Raw genomic sequence first — 6286 nt, 5'->3', positions numbered from 1 at the left:
GATTATGAATCAGTTGATGCTTGCGAACCATGCTCATGGGCAAGATGACTAAGACTCTGTTCTCCGGAACAATGGAGCAAGCAACAGATTTGTTGGAAATCATACATACTGATGTATGTGGTCCGATGAATACTGAGGCTCGTGGCAGGTATCATTATTTTCTGATCTTCACAGATGATTTGAGCAGATATGAGTATATCTACTTGATGAAACACAAGTCTGAAACATTTGAAAAGTTCGAACAATTTCAGAGTGAAGTGGAGAATCATCGTAACAAAAATAAAAGTTTCTACGATATGATCGCAGAAGGAAAATATTTGAGTTACGAGTTTGGCCTTCAGTTAAAACAATGTGAAATAGTTTGACTACTCACGCCACCTGGAACACCACAGTGTAATGGTGTGTCCGAACGTCGTAACCGTACTTTATTAGATATGGTGCGATCTATGATGTCTCTTACCGATTTACCACTATCGTTTTGGGGTTATGCATTAGAGACAGCTACATTCACATTAAATAGGGCACCATCTAAATCCGTTGAGACGACACCGTATGAACTATGGTTTGGCAAGAAACCTAAGCTGTCGTTTCTTAAAGTTTGAGGTTGCAATGCTTATGTGAAAAAGTTTCAACCTGATAAGCTCAAACCCAAATCAGAGTAGTGCATCTTCATAGGATACCCAATAGAAAATGTTGGGTACACCTTCTATCACAGATCCGAAGGCAAGATATTCATTGCTGAGAATGGATCCTTTCTAGAGAAGGAGTTTCTCTCGAAAGAAGTGAGTGGGAGGAAAGTAGAACTTGATGAGGTAACTATACCTGCTCCCTTATTGGAATGTAGTTCATCACAGAAATCTGTTCCTATGACTACTACACCAATTAGTGAGGAAGCTAATGATGATGATCATGTAACTTCAGATCAAGTTACTACCGAACCTTGTAGGTAAACCAGAGTGAGATCCGCACCAGAGTGGTACGATAATCCTGTTCTGGAGGTCATGTTACTTGACCATGACGAGCCTATGAACTATGAGGAAGCGATGATGAGCCCAGATTCCACGAAATGGCTTGAGGCCATAAAATCTGAGATGGGATCCATGTATGAGAACAAAGTGTGGACTTTGGTTGACTTGCCCGATGATCAGCAAGCCATAAAAAAATAAATGGATCTTCAAGAGGAAGAAGGACGGTGATAGTAGTGTTACTATCTACAAAGCTAGAATTGTCGCAAAAGGTTTTCGACAAGTTCAAGGTGTTGACTACGATGAGAGTTTCTCACTCGTATCTATGCTTAAGTCTGTCCGAATCATGTTAGCAATTGTCGCATTTTATGAAATCTAGCAAATGGATAAACAAAACTGCATTCTTTAATGGATTTATTAAAGAAGAGTTGTATATGATGCAACCAGAAGGTTTTGTCAATCCTAAAGGTGCTAACAAAATATGCAAGCTCCAGCGATCCATCTATGGACTGGTGCAAGCATCTTGGAGTTGGGATATACGCTTTGATAAGTTGATCAAAGCATATAGTTTTATATAGATTTGCGGTGAAGCCTGTATTTACAAGAAAGTGAGTGGGAGCACTACATCATTTCTGATAAGTATATGTGAATGACATATTGTTTATTGGAGATAATGTAGAATTATTCTGCAAAGCATAAAGGAATGTTAGAAAGGAGTTTTTCAAAGAAAGACCTCGGTGAAGCTGCTTACATATTGAGCATCAAGATCTATAGAGATAGATCAAGACGCTTGATAAGTTTTTCAATGAGTACATACCTTGACAAGATTTTGAAGTAGTTCAAAATGGAACAGTCAAAGAAGGAGTTCTTGCCTGTGTTACAAGGTGTGAAGTTGAGTAAGACTCAAAACCCGACCACGACAGAAGATAGAGAGAGAATGAAAGTCATTCCCTATGCCTCAGCCATAGGTTCTATAAAGTATGCCATGCTATGTACCAGACCTATTGTATACCCTGCCCTGAGTTTGGCAAGGGAGTACAATAGTGATCTAGGAGTAGATCACTGGACATTGGTCAAAATTATCCTTAGTGAAATAAGGATATGTTTCTCGATTATGGAGGTGACAAAAGGTTCGTCGTAAAGGGTTACATCGATGCAAGTTTTGACACTGATCCAAATGACTCAAAGTCTCAATCTAGATACATATTGAAAGTGGGAGCAATTAGCTAGAGTAGCTTAGTGCGGAGCATTGTTGACATAGAAATTTGCAAAATACTTACGGATCTGAATGTGGCAGACCCGTTGACTAAACTTCTCTCACAAGCAAAACATGATCACACCCTAGTACTCTTTGGGCGTTAATCACATAGTGATGTGAACTAGCTAGATTATTGAATCTATTAAACCCTTTGGGTGTTGGTCACGTGACGATGTGAACTATGGGTGTTAATCACATGGTGATGTGAACTATTGATGTTAAATCACATGGCGATGTGAACTAGATTATTGACTCTAGTGCAAGTGGGAGACTGAAGGAAATATGCCCTAGAGGCAATAATAAAGTTATTATTTATTTCCTTATTTCATGATAAATGCTTATTATTCATGCTAGAATTGTATTAACCGGAAACATAATACATGTGTGAATACATAGACAAACAGAGTGTCACTAGTATGCCTCTACTTGACTAGCTCGTTGATCGAAGATGGTTATGTTTCCTAGCCATAGACATGAGTTGTCATTTGATTAACGTGATCACATCATTATGAGTATGATGTGGTTGACTTGACCCATTCCATTAGCTTAGAACTTGATCGTTTAGTTTGTTGCTATTGCTTTCTTCATAACTTATACATGTTCCCATGACTATGAGATTATGCAACTCCCGTTTACCGGAGGAACACTTTGTGTGCAACCAAACGTCACAACATAACTGGGTGATTATAAAGGTGCTCTACAGGTGTCTCCGAAGGTACTTGTTGGGTTGGCGTATTTCGAGATTAGGATTTGTCACTCCGATTGTCGGAGAGGTATCTCTGGGCCCTCTCGGTAATGCACATCACTTAAGCCTTGCAAACATTGCATCTAATAAGTTAGTTGCGGGATGATGTATTACGAAACGAGTAAAGAGACGAGATTGAACTAGGTATTGAGATACCGACGATTGAATCTCAGGCAAGTAACATACCGATGACAAAGGGAACAACGTATGTTGTTATGCGGTTTGACCGATAAAGATCTTCGTAGAATATGTAGGAGCCAATATGAGCATCCAGGTTCCGCTATTGGTTATTGACCGGAGACGTGTCTCAGTCGTGTCTACATAGTTCTCGAACCCGTAGGGTCCGCACGCTTAAAGTTCGATGACGGTTACATTATGAGTTTATGTGTTTTGATGTACCGAAGGAGTTCGGAGTCCCGGATGAGATCGGGGACATGACGAGGAGTCTCGAAATGATTGAGACGTAAAGATCAATATATTGGACGACTATATTCAGACATCGGAAAGGTTCTGAGTGATTCGGGTATTTTCGGGAGTACCGGGGAGTTACGGGAATTCGTATTGGGCCTTAATGGGCCATACGGGAATGGAGAGAAAGGCCTCAAAGGGTGGCCGCACCCCTCCCCATGGGCTGGTCCGAATTGGACTAGGGAGGGGGGCGCCCCCTTCCTTCCTTCTCCTTTTCCCTTCCCTTTCCTTCCCTCCTACTCCTACTACTTGGAAGGGTTCCTAGTTCTACTAGGAAAGGGGGAATCCTACTCCCGGTGGGAGTAGGACTCCCCTAGGGTGCGACATAGAGAGGGCCGACCCTCCTCCTCCTCCACTCCTTTATATACGGGGGCAGGGGGCACCCCAAAGACACAACAATTGATCTCTTGGATCTCTTAGCCGTGCGCGGTGCCCCCCTCCACAATAATCCACCTTGATCATATTTTAGCGGTACTTAGGCGAAGCCCTGCGTCGGTAGAACGTCATCATCGTCACCACGCCGTCGTGCTGACGAAACTCTCCCTCAACACTCGGCTGGATCGGAGTTCGAGGGACGTCATCGAGTTGAACGTGTGCAGAACTCGGAGGTGCCGTGCGTTTGGTACTTGATCGGTCGGATCGTGAAGACGTACGACTACATCAATCGCATTGTGCTAACGCTTCCGCTTTCGGTCTATGAGGGTACGTAGACAACACTCTCCCCTCTCGTTGCTATGCATCACCATGATCTTGCATGTGCGTAGGAAATTTCTGAAATTACTATGTTCACCAACACACTCCTCCCATGAAAACGAGGAGGAGGAAAAGGAAAGTTCTCCCCCCAGCCGGGGAAGACAAGAAAAGGAAGGTCGCCCCAACCGGGGAGGGCGAAGGGTCCAAGAAGGGAAGGACCCTCCTTCTGGACTGCTCCACGACGGCCGCCTACAGCGGCGACGAGTGGTTACCCAAGGACAAGCCCCTGGCGAAGTCGTAAGTATCCGGATACCATAGTAATTCATGGTATGTTTTATTGCACTACTTCTCCTTACGCCGAATATGGTTATGCAGTCCGTCCCGAGCCCGTATCGACGTATCTTCGTCGGACGGTTCTTTGGACTCGTCGAATATGAATAGCGATTCACTTCCGACCGCCTCCACCCCTTGTCCTACGGACAACATCGAGGTGTTGTTTCAAAAGGCACTGAGCCAAGGGGAGGTAGTCCTGGAGGCGCCTCAAGGCGACCTTCCGGACCCTGGGTGCAAAGGGAGCAAGACTCCCACGGGCTCCAAGTTCGGCCCCCAGCCGAACACTGCACCGGAACCTTCGGTGGTTCGGACTCTGGCAGGCGACCTCCCGTTGAGGGGGGCAAGCCGCCCGTGCCGGTGGCCTCTGTCCATGTAGATGCACCGGACAACTTGCTGGAAGCGCTTCGCGGCACTTCCATCGACGAAGAGCACCGCACTATCATGAGTGCGGTGATCAAGAAAGTTCAGTCCGCCAAAAATGGACTAACCGAAGCTTGTGCCAGCCTCCTAACAGGCTTTCGGGTAAGCAATCAAAATATAGGAAAATATTACCGCATAGAAAGTAGCCCCTGATGCTCTGTTTGGCGTTCGCGAAGAAAGGCCGAATAGAGGGTCAAATAATGGCTCAGGAGTCTAATCAGAATATGTCTATGTGCATATGCAGGCTTCACTGCTGGCCGCTGCCGCACGTACTGTGAAGGTCGCTGCACTGAAGCAGGACCTTGAGCGGTCCGAGGACGAGCTCAGCCTTACCAAGAGATAGCTCGAGGAGAGCAAAGGTAAGCAATACCTTGTCTATATATTAAAAAGAAGTAATAGGATCATAATGAATTTGCTAGGGGCCACGACTGAGGTGGCGACCCTGAAGAAGGCGTTGTCCGAGGCTGAAGACAAAGTGCCAAAGAGTGCATTGAGCGGGAAAAGCAAGAAGCCCGGGTAGGCGAGGTGCATCAAGAGCTCGAGGCTCTCGCCAAAAAACACGAGTCCTTGGAGCTTGACTCTAAGACTCGAGAGTCCGAGCTTGCGAAGGCGCTCAAAAGTGCACGGAGCGCCAAGGCTGAAGCCCACAAGGCCCTCCAGGAGATTGGTGCGGTGAAGAAGATAGCAGCGGGTAAGGCATTCATTATGCAGAGCAAGCATGTGAAGCAAACTTTCCTTTTACTTACCCGAATTCAGAGCTCTCCAGGAGCGTTCGCAGATCTTCCCCGTAGTGTACTGGATGCCGTGGAGTTTTACCGAGCTGAGGAGGGGAGCTCGACGGAAAAGTTGTTCTGGTCTCAGTATACTGGGACCGAACACCCAATGCCCTTGAGCGACCAGCTGAAGCAACTGGTCGAGCTTCACAATGCGGCCGAACAGGCCATGAAGGGTCTTATAGTCTGGATGTGGCCTAGCGATCCCCTGCCTAGCAGCTACTTCGGTATGGTGAGGTGGCTTGTGGATGCATGCCCATGGCTTAAAGTCATAAAGCGGTCCGTCTGCATCGAGGGTGCGCGCAGGGCTTTTGCCCGGGCGAAGGTGCACTGGGTGAAGCTGGACGCTGTAAAGCTGGTGAAGGAGGGGCCGCCGGAGGGCAAGGAGCATCGCTGCCCCGAAATGTATTATGACAATGTCCTGAAGGGTTCCCGCCTTGTGGCGGAGGAATGTGCTAGAGATGTAATTTTTGAATGAACATGCTCATGTGATCCTGTAATGTGAAACGAGTTCATTTGCGCTATGCAACGCTTTTTGAATTTAAAATATTACCTTCTGTGCGGCCGTTTATATGAGAGTTGTCCAGTCGTCGGCTTCTGCCCCCATGTAACTAGTACTGGGGTGTTCGGT

This window comes from Triticum dicoccoides, chromosome 3A (genome assembly GCF_002162155.2).
Source record: "Triticum dicoccoides isolate Atlit2015 ecotype Zavitan chromosome 3A, WEW_v2.0, whole genome shotgun sequence".
Classification (NCBI taxonomy): Eukaryota; Viridiplantae; Streptophyta; class Magnoliopsida; order Poales; family Poaceae; genus Triticum; species Triticum dicoccoides.
Note: the sequence above shows the minus strand (reverse complement) of the source record.